Source organism: Hyla sarda, chromosome 1 (genome assembly GCF_029499605.1).
Source record: "Hyla sarda isolate aHylSar1 chromosome 1, aHylSar1.hap1, whole genome shotgun sequence".
Lineage (NCBI taxonomy): Eukaryota > Metazoa > Chordata > Amphibia > Anura > Hylidae > Hyla > Hyla sarda.
This window is the reverse complement of record NC_079189.1, coordinates 475,330,404-475,347,738: the sequence shown is the minus strand read 5'-3', so window position 1 is coordinate 475,347,738 and position 17,335 is coordinate 475,330,404.

Sequence of the window (17,335 nt, the reverse complement as noted above, 5' to 3'; positions counted from 1 at the left end):
TATATATATATATATATATATTGTAAGAAACCGTCCTTGGGGATAGCTCTGGGATCATCATGGCCAATGCCACGGGACACGTTTCCTTGCAACAATTAGTAAGACAACAGTTCAGGATACAAAATGTTCCTGACACGTACTGTATACATATATTTCTACTGAGGAAAAGGCCCGAGGCCTTGAAACGCATCTAGAAACTTATCATAGACTTGCATCTACTATCATACATATGAATTCATCTTCAATATAGCGATATTCCAACTTACCATTTGCAACTGCTGGAAGTCGCCATTATCGGGACCACTGCTCTACTACGCGCGCACAGCGCTCAGTTCACACGAGGCACGCCGCACCTACTTCCACCGCTGCTACTACACTACCATTGCTGCTAAACTATCGCCATTGCCGCCGTCTCCTTGGACCAACCAGCAATCCACGGCATACCAGAGAGGCCGGTGCCACCAGTGCCAGCCGAGGACCACAGGAGAAGGAGATCTGCGCTGCTACTAAGACACCGGGCACCTCCGGAGACCTGACATCTCCGTGTCAGCCCGTACAACCAGCCCCATAGACGGCTTCAGGAGTGGTGAGTGGTGCCGTGCACCAGACCTCGTATCGTTATTCTTAGCAAGACTCTATAAATGTGTTACATACTGTACCACCAACGATTGTTACTGTTTATTCCACATAAGGATCGCAAATAATTGAACTGTGTACTTAGCTACTGGAACTCTATCATGAGAACATTGAACTGCTGCTAGCACAATATTTTCATATGGATGCAAGTTTTTAATATATTTTTTAATATATTTTATTTTTTTTATGCACTGATTTCTATGTCCCTTGCAAGGGCCCTGCAGGGACAGGGACAGGTATTAGTGACCTATATATACCTGTGACTTATATCATTAAAATTACCATATTTATTATCTGGATCATATGCTAAAATTTCTGATACACCTTGAGGACTGGTCCTTAGTTGTTTTTCAACTATATCTATTTATTATTTTCCATAGGCCCTTGGGTGAGGGCAACACCAGTTAACCTCAGGTTTAAGTATCTTCTTCATTACTGAGTGAGCTACACCATCTTTCCTAATTTTGTTTCCATTTTTCACCCCTGTGTCTAGTGCTCCTCAGTAATTGGCTATCTCTTTTTTCTCTTTTTTTCTCTTTTTTTCTCTTTTTTCACTACTGCTCTCTATACACCTAACCTATCCACACATCATGAATATCTGGACACATCTTGAGTCCAAAAAAAGAATTATTGAAGACTTTTGCTTTACAGACAATAACACAGCACTAAATTCATCACAATCCTCTACAGACACCCCCAATCACCCCACTATATCACAAACATTCAGAAAACTAGAGGACATTTTGTGCAGGAGGCTAAAACAACAGTGGGAAGTAAAAAGTCTTAAACAATACTTACACTTAGGTATCACACCGAAAGGCTTGACAATTAATAAAATTGCTGCGGGGGATCTTAACAGCCCCGTATTTAATAAAAAATGGGAATCACTGCTAAAAGAACAATTAATATTGTTAAATTAATTATTGAGAGAAGAGAAGAGCTGGTAGTCGAACTGGACAAGGAAATCAGCAATATGCGAACAGCATTAGAATTCTATGTCATAAATGATGAATATAAAAAATATGAAGATCTCACAATGAAAAAATTAGATTCATTAGAGAAAGAAATCACTTTAAAAAAATCTAAAAAATTGTCCTGGCAGCTCAATAAAAATTCTGTTTCCACCAAAGTAAATGAATCACACAAATCACAGTTATCACAAAAATCAGACCAACCGAATACTAGATATAATGTTCCAACTCAAAATAGATATGCTCCCCTTATAGAACCTAACAACCAACAACATTTTTTAGGGAAAGGCAGTTGGAGAACTCCCAACCCCTCACCCAATTACCGATACAGGCCAAAATATCATTACAACTATCAGAATTACAGATATCCCCCACAAACCAACCACTATCATCAACGTCATCCTTACTATCCCCCCCCAACACATCACTTTCCCAGAACACCAACCACACCTCATCACCAACCCACATACAGCACTGCACTACTCAACCCCAAACAATATGCTGTGCAAGCAGACATCCATCCCATTCCCCCCAACCTCACACTCCAATCCAACACCCCCAAAAAAAGAGGATACGAAGAAGAAAAAAACGAATCCCAACCACCTCAAAAATTAGGGAAACTAAACTAGATGAATGTATAACCAATTTAAGTTGCATCACATTGACAGATACACAGAAAAAACTACTAAACAAAGGTCTAAAATTTGCACCCACCCGACCACTTAATAAATTTAACACGTATATAGGCATTAAGAAATACGTTCGGAAACTCTGCCTCAAAAAATATTTTTTAAAACAACCCACCACCACCCCTACCACTCACCCCACTAATTTTTTTAACACCAAATGCACCCTCAAATACAAATTTTACCCCAAACATGAAACAGGCCCAGATATCCTTACTTTTAAAACCACCGTAGAGTCTGAAATCAGAAAATTAAAACCAAACATCAAAAACAATAATATTACATTCAAAGAAAAACTAGCAATAAATGAGTTGCAACAAAATCATGATATCACAATCCGCCCTGCTGATAAGGGGGGCGGTATTGTGATTCTTGACACCAATAAATATAACCTAGAATGCACCAGACAGCTACTTGACTCTAACACATATTCCGAGTTAAAAACAGACCCTACTGCAGATTATATTAAAGAATTAAAAAACTTTTGTGATGTTGCCTTGGAATCAGGCATACTACTCCCTAAAGAACACGAGTTCGTCCTCGGCACGCAAGGCAAACTACCAGTATTCTATTGTCTCCCCAAATTACACAAAGACCCCACTGACCCACCTGGACGTCCGATAGTATCGGGAATTGAGTCCATTACCTCAAATCTTTCCCAACTAATAGATCGTCACCTTCAACCCTTTGTACAAAAAACTAATTTTTATCTAAAAGACACCACACAGGCAATTCAAATTCTTGAGAACATTAAGTGGGAACCTGACTATTTGCTGGCCTCTCTCGATGTCAGTTCACTATATACTATAATCAACCATCAAGACGGGATTAATGCAGTCAAGCACTTTTTAAATAAAGGTTCCATGGAAACAGAACAAATTGAGTTCATTTTACAATCCATACACTATATTTTAACCCATAACTATTTTTATTTTAACGGCGAATTTTATTTACAAACAACAGGCACCGCCATGGGCACGAGATTCGCGCCTAGTTATGCCAACTTTTTTATGGCAGCCTGGGAGGAAGCAATCATCGCTCCCAGGTTAGGCGCGGATCTCTTGCTCTGGCGACGATACATCGATGACATCGTTTTTATCTGGAAGGGTTCAATAGAATTTTTAACTAATTTTATCCAGGAAATCAATACTAATACTTTAAATCTCAAATTTACACCACATATCAGCACAGGCACTCTAGAATTTCTAGATCTTTTAATTACCATCGATACAACCAAATTAGTGTGTAGCACATACCATAAGCCTGTGGCTAAAAATAGTTTTATCCTTTTTAACAGTTGTCATTTGCCTAGATGGCTTTTAAATGTCCCAAAAGGACAATATCGTAGATTAAAAAGGAATTGTACATCTGATAGCAAATTTGAAGAAGAGGCCCAAGCCCTGACTAACAAGTTCCTGGATAAAAATTACCCTAAGTCCATTTTAGACAAAGCACTTAATGACATTCGGATTACAGATAGATCATCGTTTTTTAACTCTAATCAACTCACCCTCCCACCAGAGGAGGATGTCCCCAAATTGATTCTGCCGTTCAATAAAAATTATAAACAAATTGAGAAAATTATTAGAAACAACTGGCATTTTCTAAAAAATGATAAAACCATCGGACACACCATTGTGGGAATCCACATCCACCTATTGTGTATACAAAGGCCCCTAATCTAGGCATACAAGTCGCTCCCACCATCCGTCAACCCCCCTCAACACTTTCCTCCACCTGGCTCCAAATTAAAGGATTTCACAAATGTGGGTCCTGCTCAGGTTGTAAAATCACTCATTCACCCAAGACAATCACTGAAATTTCCTCAAACACGAATCAATTCACTAACAAAATCACAGACTGTCTAACTTGTCACAGAAAAGGTATTATTTACCTAATACAATGTACCTGTGGCAAACAGTACATTGGACGAACTAAACGACAACTTAAAACTCGTATCTCTGAACATATTTATAACATCAAAAAGGGGAATAAAACCCATCCACTGTCCCTACATTTCACTGAACATCATGCCCAAGACCCTTCTCAACTCTTTTTTACAGCTCTTCTAAAGGTCAAAAATTGTTGGAGAGGTGGCGATTACATTACCCGTATGTCCAAGGCTGAATCTCGCAAGATCTTCGAGTTTGATACATTGATTCCAAGGGGTCTCAATGCCAAGTTGGAGATCTTTGGATTCTTATAATCACTTGAGATTGGGCTCTTCCTCATGATCTGTCGCCGACTGGTCGCATATCGACTCGGCGACAGTTCCTGAGGTTTAGCCTATCCAAGATTGACTACACCTCCGCGTCATTTATTGTAATTTTCCTTCTCCAGCCCGATACTGTGCTCTAACCATGTTTATTTTAGGTACCCTATATAATTATTTATGCATATATTACTCCTGCGCACTTTTATATCCATTTATTTCCATATGTGTGTACGATCATGTACATTCATATTTATACATTATAGATACATTCATCCAATTTATTGTCACCCTCTCATATTCTCATTTTTATTCATTTTTTTTTTTTAATTCATTTTTCCATTATCCATACATACTTGTCGGTTCACTTCCATTTTTACAACAACATTTTTATTTTTATTTTTATTATTATCAACATTTATCTAATTCTTATTTTTATTTTTATCAGCCACATGGGAAAATCATATTTTATCCCATTTGTTTTGTATTCATGCCATACCTATTTGATTATCTATTTCTAATATCTTCCTTTTCCTTACCCACTTTTCTATATTTTCTCTATTTCTCTACCTCATATGATCCAGTACCTTACTTTACTTTTATCCCGCAAACTCCAGGTTTTCCAAGTTTTCCTCTAATCACTAGCCACACTATATAAAATATTCCTGACACGTACTGTATACATATATTTCTACTGAGGAAAAGGCCCGAGGCCTTGAAACGCGTCTAGAAACTTATCATAGACTTGCATCTACTATCATACATATGAATTCATCTTCAATATAGCGATATTCCAACTTACCATTTGCAACTGCTGGAAGTCCCCATTATCGGGACCACTGCTCTACTACTCACAGCGCTCAGTTCACACGAGGCACGCCGCACCTACTTCCACCGCTGCTACTACACTACCATTGCTGCTAAACTATCGCCATTGCTGCCGTCTCCTTGGACCAACCAGCAATCCACGGCATACCAGAGAGGCCGGTGCCACCCGTGCCAGCCGAGGACCACAGGAGAAGGAGATCTGCGCTGCTACTAAGACACCGGGCACCTCCGGAGACCTGACATCTCCGTGTCAGCCCGTACAACCAGCCCCATAGACGGCTTCAGGAGTGGTGAGTGGTGCCGTGCACAAGACCTCGTATCGTTATTCTTAGCAAGACTCTATAAATGTGATACATACTGTACCACCAACGATTGTTACTGTTTATTCCACATAAGGATCGCAAATAATTAAACTGTGTACTTAGCTACTGGAACTCTATCATGAGAGCATTGAACTGCTGCTAGCACAATATTTTCATATGGATGCAAGTTTTTAATATATTTTTTAATATATTTTATTTTTTTATGCACTGATTTCTATGTCCCTTGCAAGGGCCCTGCAGGGACAGGGACAGGTATTAGTGACCTATATACCTGTGACTTATATCATTAAAATTACCATATTTATTATCTGGATCATATGCTAATGTTTCTGATACACCTTGAGGACTGTTCCTTAGTTGTTTTTCAACTATATCTATTTATTATTTATTAGTTCAGGATACAAGTCTGGCACCTCGCCAGCTTTATTTACACAGGCTGCAGGCAAAAACATAACACAGGAAAAAAAATTAAGTCCTAGACCGTCTGGTCACTGACTATAACTCTCAGCATGCCCTGTCTAGTAACTGGTGAGCTACCCTCATCCAGTAAAACATATGATGCCTGCAACCTGATTACTCACAGTTCACACTTGGGCCACTCACAGCTTCAGCTGTGTGCTTCCCCCAGCAGGGCCTGTGTCTCCCCTTACAACAGCTTACTGTTTCCAAGGGAGAGCCCAGATTACACAGAATCTAATCCTTATAAACACCTCCCCTCTCTGCTGCCTCATTAACCACCGGGAAGGAGCACTTGTATTTGAAAGGCAGAACCCATCTGCCTTTCCTTTTTCTTTGTCCTTGACCTCCTTTTCCCAGGACAACTTTTGTCCAACAGACTCTGAGGTCCTTGACCTCTTTCTTCCGCACTCTCACCAGCCACCAAATAAAAGTCTTCTGGTCACCTTTTACCAATTTCCTGTCTTCTTTGTCTTCTTCTGTCCTCAGCTTGCCAGACTTCTGCAGTTGTGTTAGGTCTAGCCTCTGCTTCCGAGAATCTTTCGGTCTCAGTGACTTCACTAACCACCATCCTTATCTTTGCAGCTTCAGAAGACGTCACACACGGTTTCACCTCAGTCTCAGCTTCAGAGAACTTCCCATATGGTTTCACCTCAGTCTTAGCTTCAGAGGACTTCTCACACAGTTTTACCTCAGTCTCAGCTTCAGGGGACTTCTCACATGGCTTCACCCCAGTCTCAGCTTCAGAAGACTTCTCACATGGCTTCACCCCAGTCTCAGCTTCAGAAGACTTCTCACATGGCTTTTGCTCATGGTGTTCAGACTTTTAGAGAAAGCATCCCTCTATCCAGTAGCTTTTGCCCCACAAGCCTTTCTTTAGCCATTTCCGCAATAGCTTGGTCTCTGCTCTCTTTTAGGGCCTTCATTTCTTCTTCCATCTTTAAATATTTCCGCTGCTCATTCCTGAGCTTAGCTGAGTTCATCCTCTCACTGTCCAGCAACTTTTCCAAGTCCCTGACAATATCTTCCAGAGATAGCAATTGTTCTCTCAACTGCTCATTGTCCGCTAACAGAACCTCTTGTTCATAGAGTTGCGTTCCCAGCAAATCCAAGGCAGCTGCTTGGGACCGACTGCATGCTTCATTCTGCGCCTCCAGGCTCTGCACTTTATGAGCCATCATCACTTTCTCTCTCTCTCCAGCGATTCCATGGCTACCAGCCTAGCCTTGTGGTCAGACCGTAGAGCTTGATATGCACCATGCAGAACGCTCACTTCTTCCGCTTGGAAGGAGATCTGCTTGGCCAGACTCTCCACTTCACTCTTCTTGCTGGTCACCAGACTCTGGGAGCGGGACAGTTCATCCTGCAGAGCCACAGACTTACTTTTGTGGTGCTCCAAGACTTTTCCCAGTTGATGCTTCACTTCCTGCTCTTTCTTAAAGTCTGCAAGCATTTTGTCCCTCTCCTCTGTCAAGAGCTGTACCTCTTGACTTCTTTTTCTGTCAGTTTTGCAGAAACCATCTGCAGGGTTTCTTCCAGATTCTGGATATGCTCTATTTTCTTCCCAAGGCCAGCTTGTTGTTTCTGAGACTTTTTACTCACAGCGATCTCCTCACTCTCGCTGTTGGACCTTGAGACATTCTCTTGTCCTCTGTCAGACACTCGACTCGACTCTTCTCCATCTCTAGGTGAAGTCTCCCCCTTTTTCGGGGTTGTGGCCACTTGAGTCTCCAGGTGATTCCCGAACAGTTCCTCTGAACTGTCTCTCGGCTCCTTGGCAGACTTTTCTTTCGCCTTGAAACAGTCTCTCCGCGGCCTGGCAGAAACGACTAGGGCTCCTGGGTCTGCAACAATATCTGGTCCAGCGGTGCGACCTTCCTGGTTACGACCACTCTCTGGTCCAGATGCCACATCTCCTTCACTTAGGACTCTGTGACCGTAAACACAGAACCCAGCTCCACCTGTGCTCTCTTCCGTAATTTCGTTTTTCCACAGACCTCTCCTTAGCTTCTTTTCCAGTCACCTCTTTAACTTGACTCGCAAATTGTTCTTCAGCTCCCCTAGTGGTCTGGCACACTCCCACCTGACATATACCTAGGGTCTGCTGACACTCCCCATCCCCAGCCTCTGCTGAGTTACTTTAAACTGCTGTGTGGTACAATTCAAGTGATGTGAGCCTATCAGGTGTTCCTGCTCTAGTCTCTAGTCTAATCTTCCCACAACTGTTGAAAAAATGGAAAATCCTTCCCCAGTACTACATCATACTATAAAGATGGCTCTATTGCAACCCTGTGACCTATAGTACCATAGGGAGTAGAAATACATACATTAACCATTTTATAACCCCAAATACCAGCTTGCAAATACATTATAGCGGGGTCTGGCTTTCTGCATCTGATCTTTACCAGACTTATTACACATCTAGGTTCTAACAAAACCATCATCTTTTTACCTTTTATTGCCAGCTCACACAGGTTTTCTTTTGTCCTGTCAGAGGTGGCAACAATACTCATTACATCTGAACACATCAACATAAGTTTTTCAACAAAAACATTATCATATTGCACATGTTCAAAATTTACAGGACAGTTCATAGCACTGGGACCTAACTCAGGCAAAGTGTGTTTTGTAAAATTTTCTCCTAGTCCTGCATTGAACATTTTCTGTTCACCAGATTTTTTTAAACCGATCTGCAGAGTGTGAACAGTCTCATCAATCTTCATGAAGGGTCCCTCACCCTCACATGATTTTGCAACTGGACATAGGTTGGAACCACCTTGAACATGGTTCACACAGTCAACTAGGGAAACACCACCCTCAGACTCAGCATTTTTATGCACAGTCCCATCATTCTTTTTTTTTTTTTCAAATTCAAGATTTTATTGATTTTTTCGATAAACGTAAAGTAAAACAAAAGCGTACATTCATGAAACCAGAAAAGATTTTAGATAACATCATGTAGCATGGCATTCCATATACTGAGGTTCTGAATATTAGCACAATGCGTTGTACAAAGGGGTGACCAGGGTCATTTCAGAACTACCTAGGTATTCCATGGACACAATCGAGAGTCAAATGGATCAGTAGCGTCTCTCAGGAGATAGGGGAGCAGTGCATGGAACACAGTCCCTGCGTATGTGAATTACTGATCCAGGCTCAAAGTCTGGATGATAAATGTAGTGTCAAGAGCGGTATAATGCGCCACACAGGTGCTACCAAGTATCATCAACGTAACAAGGAAGGGGACAACAAACAAAAGTATAAGAAGAAAGAAGATGGAGGGCAGTATAGAAGCAAGGGCAGAAGAGAGTGAAGAGGGGAGGGGGGTGGGAAGCGAGAGAGGAAAGTTTGAGGGACGAATCAGAGATGAAGTAGCAGATAAGAGAGTACCTCGCGGACTGGTAAATGTCTGTAGCTTCTGCGTCTCCTGGGTGGCCACGACCAGCAACGTGAGAGGAAATCTCGGAGCAACATAGACGGCTAATTGTATGGTAATGTTTGTGTCCTATTGTAAGGTCCGGGCGTTCCCTAAAGGTCATTATGTCGTTAGGTGTAGAGTTGCGAAGTCTGGGGAGGAGAGGAATGTTGTCCAGTCCCATCATTCTTATGTACAGTCTCACAGTCTCTAAACTTGGCCCCCATTATCCCTGGAACAGTCTTACCAGAATCTCTTGCCATCCAGTCAGTTAAGGGCTGGCGCTGGACACCTCTCATAAGCTTCTCCGCTGCAGAACATCGCTCCACTTGCTCTTTAACCTCTTCAGGATGCAGGGCGTATGCACACGCCCTGCATCCTGAGTCCTTAAGGACGTAGTGCGTATGGGTACGCCCATGGGAATTCCGGTCCCCACCGCTAGCCGGTCGGGGACCGGACCGGGATGACTGCTGATATCTATTAGCAGGCATCCCGTGCATATGCCCAGGGGGGTCCTGAGATCGCTGGAAATCTCTGGTCAATTCAGACCAATGATTTTCGACGATTCCGGGTCATACGGGTCTACGGTGACCCGGAAGCTATTGGTCGGTCAGAAGACTGACCAATAGCAGATCCGGGTTTAAAGTCCAGTTCCCTTGTTTTGCCCATCGAAGGTAATCCGGGCAGAACGGGGGAACTGCAGCGTGACCGGCGGCGGCGGCGGTGGTGGAGGTCCCTTACGTGCGATCGGCGGCGGGCGGCGATGACGTGCGGCTCCCTGGTGCGGCTCCCTGGGAGCCGGTGAGTAGTTGCCTAGCAACATCTGGAGGGCTACAGTTTGGAGACCACTATACAGTGGTCTCTAAACTGTAGCCCTCCAGATGTTGCAAAACTACAACTCCCAGCATGCCCAGACAGCCGTTTGGGCATGCTGGGATTTGTAGTTTTGCAAGATTTAGAGGGGTGCAGTTTGGAGATCACTGTGCAGTGGTCTCTAAACTGTGGCCCTCTAGATCTTCCAAAACTATAACTCCTAGCATGCCCACACAGCAGTTTGCTGTCTGGGCATGCTGGGATTTGTAGTTTTGCAACATCTGGAGGACCACATTTTGGAGATCACTGTGCAGTGGTCTCTAAACTGTGGCCCTTCAGATCTTGCAAAGCTTCAACTCCCAGCATGCCCAAACAGCAAACAGCTGTCTCGGCATGCTGGGAGTTATAGTTGCGTACCTCCAGCTGTTGCATACCTACATCTCCCAGCATGTCCTTCCGCCATCAGTACATGCTGGGAGTTGTAGTTTTGCAACAGCTGGAGGCACACTGGTTGAAAAATACTGAGTTAGGTAACAGAACCTAACTGAAGGTTTTCCAACCAGTGTGCCTCCAGCTGTTGCAAAAGTACAACTCCCAGTATGCACGGTCTGTCAGTGCATGCTGGGAGTTGTAGTTTTGCAACAGCTGGAGGTTAGCCCCTCCATGTGAATGTACAAGGTACATTCACACGGGCGGGTTTACAGTGAGTTTCCGGTTTCAAGTTTGAGCTGCGGCAAATTTTCCCCCACAGCGCAAACTCCTAGCGGGAAACTCACCGTAAACCTGCGCCTGTTTGAATGTGCCCTAAAAACACTACACTACACTAACACATAACAAAGGGTAAAACACTACATATACACCCCCTTACACTGTCCCCCCCAATAAAAATAAAAAACATATTGTACGGCAATGTTTCCAATACAGAGCCTCCAGCTGTTGCTAAACAACAACTCCCAGCATTTCCGGACAGCCACTGACTGTCCAGGCATGCTGGGAGTTTAGCAACAGCTGGAGGCACCCTGTTTGGGAATCACTGGTGTAAAATACCCCTATGTCCACCCCTATGCAATCCCTAATTTAGACCTCAAATGCTCATGGCGCTCTCTCAGTTCGGAGCCCTGTCATATTTCTAGGAAACAGTTTAGGGCCACATAAGAGATATTTCCGTACTCAGGAGCAATTGTGTTACAAATTTTGGGGGGCCTTTTCTCCTTTTACCCCTTATGAAAAGGAAAAGTCAGGGTCTACACCAGCCTGTTAGTGTAAAAAAATAAAACATTTTACACTATCATGCTGGTGTTGCCCCATACTTTTTATTTTCGCAACAGGTAAAAGGAAAAACAGACCCCCAAAATTTGTAACGCAATTTCTCTTGAGTACCAAAATACTCCATATGTGGGCGTAAAATGCTCGGTGGGGGCACAACAAGGCTCAGGAGTGAGAGCGCACTATGTACATGTGAGGCCTAAATTGGTGATTTGCAACGGGGTGGCTGATTTTACAGCAGTTCTGACATAAATGCAAAAAAATAAATACCCACATGTGATCCCATTTTGAAAACTATACCCCTCACGGAACGTAACAAGGGGTATAGTGAGCCTTAACACCCCACAGGTGTTTGACAATTTTTTGTTAAAGTTGGATGGGAAAAAGAAAAAAAAATTTTTTACTAAAATGCTGGTGTTACCCTAAATCTTTCATTGCTACAAGGGAAAATAGGAAAAATGCCCCCCAAAATTTGCAACCCCATTTCTTCTGAGTAAGAACACACCCCAAATGTGGATGTAAAGTGCTCTGCGGGTGCACTACAATGCTCAGAAGAGAAGGAGTTCCATTGGGCTTTTGAAGAGAAAATTTGTCTGGAATTGAAGGCCACGTGTGTTTACAAAGCCCCCCTAGTGCCAAAACAATGGACCCCCCACATGTGACCCCATTTTGAAAACTGTACCCCTTATGTAATGTAATAAGGGGTGCAGTGAGCATTTACCTCCTATTACCCCTTGAAAAAATGTAAAATTTGGGGGAAAAATGCATTTTAGTGAAAAAATTTTCACCTGTAGGGTGCTAAGGCTCACTGTACCCTTGTTATGTTCCTTGAGGTGTGTAGTTTCCAAAATAGTATGCTGTGTTTTTTTTGTTTTTTTTTTTGCTGTTCTGGCACTATAGGGGCTTCCTAAATGTGACATGCCCCCCAAAAACCATTTCAGAAAAACTCACTCTCCAAAATCTCATTGTCGTGCCTTCCCTTCTATGCCCTCTGGTGAACCCACAGAACACTTGTGAGGTATTTCCTTATCTGAGAGAAATTGGGTTACAAATTTCAGGGTGATTTCTCTCCTTTTACCCCTTGTAAAAATTCAAAAACTAGGTCTTCAAGAACATGCGAGTGTAAAAAATGCAAATTTTGTATTTTCTCCTTCACTTTGCTGCTATTCCTGTGAAAAGGGTTAACACACTTACTGAATATCATTTTGAATACTTTGAGGGATGCAGTCCTTATAATGGGGTAATTTATGGGGCGTTTCTAATATGAAGGCCCCTCAAATCCACTTCAACACTGTACTGGTCCCTGAAATTTCCAATTTTGAAAATTTTGTGAAAAATTGGAAAATTGCTGCTGAACTTTGAAGCCCTCTGATGTCTTCCAAAAGTAAAATCCTGTCAACTTTATGATGCAAACATAAAATAGACATATTGTATATATGAATCAATATTTAATTTATTTGGCATGTCCATTTTCCTTATAAGCAGAGAGTTTTCAAATTTTTCTTAAAATTTGGGAATTTTTCACCAATAAATGATGAAAATGATCAATGAAAATTTACCACTAACATAAAGTAGATAAAAAACTATCTTGGAATCAGAATGAAAAGTAAAAGCAAACCAGAGTTATTAATGCTTAAACTGACAGTGGTCAGATTTGCAAAAAAAGGGCTGCGTCCTTAAGGTGAAAATGAGCTTCGTCCTTAAGGGGTTAAGTAGCTCTGCAACTTTAAATCCAGCATCATTGTTAGGCTGCAGTGCACACTGTAGTCTTGCAGCTTGGCTTACTCCCATTTGAGTCAGGATCTCTATCTTGACTTTCTCATAGTCCCATAAGATCTTTGGCTCAAATTCAGAATAAACTTTTCGGGCCTCTCCACCAATGAATCCAAACACCACATTTCCCCAGTGTGTCTTGGGCCATGCCTCATGTGTGGCAATCCTTTCAAACTCTGCAAATGTTGCTTCCTCTTGCACTGCAGCAGTCTGCAACAAAGAACTTATCAGGACATCCATCTTGCAACACTTCAAACCTTGCAAACTCAGCACAGTCCTCTGCCGAAATGTCAGCCACTTGCCAACAAAATTTTCTGTTACCCCTAGCAACGCCTTTATACACAGTCTCAAAACTTCCTTTGCACTCTGCAGGTGGCCTGTCCACCTGTCTCCTTACTTGAGAAAGAGCGCCCATTCGCTTGATGCGATCTATTGCCCCTAGCAACAACTTCACCACAGGATTAGTCCTGTTCTTGTACTCCTCTGCTGTTCTCATCCGACTTGCAACATGCAGTTGGTTGCTCGTAGCAATGGCTTGTCTGCAACTTGTGCGTTGGTTGCCCTTGGCAACGTGATGCCCGCATCGTCCATCAAATGTAAGGAACCTTCCTTGGGGATAGCTCTGGGATCGTCATGGTCAATGCCACGTGACACGTGTCCTTGCAACAATTAGTCAGACAACAGTTCAGGATACAAGTCTGGTACCTCACCAGCTTTATTTACACAAGTTGCAGGCAAAAACACAGGTTGCAGGCTTCAGCTGTGTGCTTCCCCAAGCAGGGCCCGTGTCTCCCCCTTACAGCGGCATACTGTTTCCAAGGGAGAGCCCAGATTATACTGAATCTCATCTTTATAAACACCTCCTCTCTCTGCTGCCTCGTTAACTAGGCCCCAGGTGGAGATTTCTCCAGGGTGAGCCAAGGAAATACACCCTTTCTTTGCCACATTATCACTATATATATATATATATATATATATATATATATATATATATATATATATATACATACACACATAAATATATATCTGACTATACTTTTAAACACTGATCAAAAAATAAAGGGAACACTAAGATAACACATCCTAGATCTGAATGAATGAACTAATCGTATTAAATACTTTCGTCTTTACATAGTTGAATGTGCTGACAACAAAATCACACAAAAATTGAATCAATGGAAATCAAATTTATCAAGCCATGGAGGTCTAGATATGGAGTCAGACTCAAAATCAAAGTGGAAAACCACACTACAGGCTGATCCAACTTTGATGTAATGTCCTTAAAACAAGTCAAAATGAGGCTCTGTAGTATGTGTGGCCTCCACGTGCCTGTATGTCCCTACAATGCCCGGGCATGCTCCTGATGAGGTGGTGGATGGTCTCCTGAGAGATGTCCTCCCAGACCTGGACTAAAGCATCCGCCAACTCCTGGAAAGTCTGTGGTGCAATGTGGCATTGATTGATGGAGCAAGACATGATGTCCCAGATGTGCTCAATCAGAATTAAGTCTGGGGAATGGGCGGGCCAGTCCATAGCATCAATGCCTTCCTCTTACAGGAACTGCTGATACACTCCAACCACATGAGGTCTAGCATTGTCTTGCATTAGGAGGAAACCAGGGCCAACAGCACCAGCATATGGTCTCACAAGGGGTCTCATCTCTGTGCCTAATGGCAGTCAGGCTACCTCTGGCAAGCACATGGAGGGTTGTGAGGCCCCCCCAAAAAATGCCACCCCACACCATTACTGACCCACCGCCAAACCGGTCAAGCTGGAGGATGTTGCAGGCAGCAGAAGGTTCTCCATAGCGTCTCCAGACTCTGTCACGTCTGTCACATGTGCTCAGTGTGAACCTGCTTTCATCTGTGAAGAGCACAGGGCTGCAGTGGCAAATTTGCCAATCTTGGTGTTCTCTGGCAAATGCCAAATGTCCTGCACGGTGTTAGGCTGTAAGCACAACCCCCAGCTGTGGACGTCAGGCCCTCATACCACCTTCATGGAGTCTATTTCTGACCATTTTAGTGGACACATGAACATTTGTGGCCTGTTGAAGGTCATTTTGTAGGCCTCTGACAGTGCTCCTCCTTCTCCTCCTTGCACAAAGATGGAGGTAGCGGTCCTGCCGCTGGGTTGCTGCCCTCCTATAGCCTCCTTCACATCTCCTGATGTACTGGCCTGTCTCCTGGCAGCGCCTCAATGCTCTGGACACTACGCTGACAGACACAGTAAACCTTCTTGCCACCGCTCCCATTGATGTGCCATTCTGGATGAGCTGCACTACCTGAGCCACTTGTGTGGGTTGTAGACTCCGTCTCATGCTACCACTAGAGTGAAAGCACCGCCAGCATTCAAAAGTGACCAAAACATCAGCAAGGAAGCATAGGAACTGAGAAGTGGTCTGTGGTCACCCCCTGCTCAACCACTCTTTTATTGGGGGTGTCTTGCTAATTGCCTATAATTTCCACCTGTTGTCTGTTCCATTTGCACAACAGCATGTGAAATTGATTGTCAATCAGTATTGCTTCCTGAGTGGACAGTGTGATTTCACAGAAGTGTGATTGACTTGGAGTTACAGTGTGATGTTAAGGGTTCCCATTATTTTTTTGAGCAGTGTATATGCTTGTTTAATGGCCACCAGAATGCTATGACTAAAGACTTTCAGATGAGTAAGCAGGTGCATTCCTGTCTGTAAGGCTTTTTGATCTTTTACTGTTTAGAAGCTTAAACATCTTCTGCCAGATTCCTATATTTACAATCATACAAAAATAATATACATAGGTAAAACTGTGGTCAGAACACGGATGTTGTGCAGCCACAGTTATGTTGGCATGCGCTACATCTGTAACATATACTATAAGAGAGTACACAGGTCATAGATCTTTTAGGCTAGTTAATGTATATCCAGCCCAAGACTATCCACACCTGAGCTATCAGCATTGCCCAATCCATTGCTATGGAACAGGCTATGAGACAGTTACATATAAAATGTCTCAGTTAGACTAATAAACAGCTGCAATATATGAATTTTCTTCACACTTGATCCAGCCAACATTGTATTACTGACCGATCCTATGGAGCATTGTGTCTATAGCAATCATATGAACATGAATGAATAAAAACTCGTATACGTTATGCTTGTTTATAAATATTTAATACCCATAATGTTTGCAAGACAATCAAATGAAAAACACCCTCTAAATTCTCCAATATACATACAAACCTAGAGTTATATCACACCCCAGGTAAGTAAGCCAATTTCATTTTTCCTCCCACAGTGCACAATGGAAAAGCTCAGCTTTTGTGATCTCTAGTAAGGAATACAGACTGACACAAATCAAAGAACATGTAAGACCTCAAGGATATGAATCAATGCTGCACATTGGTCTACTGTTTTTATTATTAGTCAAATGCTTCTTTTAATGACACATTTTTTGCAGTGTAACCATCAGTGAATTGTGAATCAAATGTAAACCGGATATAAAGGCATAGAAATCTAATGTAATATGTATATGTAATGTCCAACACTGACAGCTACTGTTCCGTAATATCTAAATCTGTTGCAACCTAAGTCAAGAAACATATTTGATGATGCTATCATTATACATATAATATATACCGTATTTTTCGCCGTATAACACACACTTTTTCTTCCCCAAAACTGGGGCGTCTTATACGGCGAATACACACCTATCGGGTAGGTCCCTGCGGCCATCAACGGCCGGGACCCGCAGCTAATACAGGACATCACCGATTGCGGTGATGCCCTGTATTAACCCTTCAGACGCGGCGATCAAAGCTGACCGCCGCGTCTGAAGCGAAAGTCGGGCTGTTCGGGACCGCCGCGGTGAAATCGTGGTGTCCCGAACAGCTTACAGGACACCGGGAGGGACCTTACCTGCCTCCTCTGTGTCTGCTCCGTGCCGGGATCCCCTGCATGGCCGGCGCTCTCCTTCGAT